The sequence below is a fragment of the Callorhinus ursinus genome, unplaced genomic scaffold (assembly GCF_003265705.2).
Source record: "Callorhinus ursinus isolate GAN/ISIS: 27379988/994484 unplaced genomic scaffold, GSC_fseal_2.0 scaffold53, whole genome shotgun sequence".
NCBI classification, from domain to species: Eukaryota; Metazoa; Chordata; class Mammalia; order Carnivora; family Otariidae; genus Callorhinus; species Callorhinus ursinus.
The window spans coordinates 2304020-2304798 of record NW_027397115.1 but is presented as its reverse complement, the minus strand read 5'-3'; positions in this window follow the sequence as shown (position 1 = coordinate 2304798).

Here is a 779-nt window from a genome sequence, read left to right as displayed (position 1 = left end):
GTGGGACCTGCACGGGGTGCTGAGAGATGGATGGGGAGGGGAGTAGTGAGGGCACCTGCGGAGGCGCCCCCAGAGACTTGGGGTAGGAACTCCCGCAAGGCGGGGAAGTGCCGGGGAGGGAGAACTCAAAGGAGTTTGAAGATGGAGTGGGTGGGTGGACAGGTGGGGGGGATGGGCGGGGGGCGGAGAGGAGGGAGCCTGTCAGGGGCTCTGGAGAGTCTGGTGGGCATGACGAGAACTGCAGGGAGCCCAAGACACGGGTGGGGCGTGGACGTCAATGGATAGAAGTGGGGAGGCGGAAAGGGGCCCTGGGGAGGAGATGCAGGAGGCAAGAAGGAAGGACCGTGGACGCCGAGCGGAGCCGGGGCGGAATGGGGGTGAGGGTGGTGGGAGCCCAGAGCGGAAGGAGGGCTGGGGTGGAAGTCGGGAGCTGCAGGACCACTTTAGTCTTTCCCAGATCTTTAGACCTTATAAAGTGCTTTCCCGAACACCTGAAGGCAGGCGGGAGAACGCCTGGGGGAAAGCGAGGGAGAACCGGAGAAGAGAGGGGCACCCCGCGAAACACCACGCCCCCCCCCCACCACTGGTCACAGGAGGGGCTGCCTGTTGCGAGAATTTCACCTCCATACATTCTTTGTAATAGAAATTAATAATTTTGATGGTCTCCAAAAAGAGGTGGGTTGGTGTCTCCAGCTAGTTACAAAATAAATACAAGTTTGGAGCTAAGGGGGGTGATTAAAATCATTGGCAGTTCACTGATTTATTTTATTTATTTATTT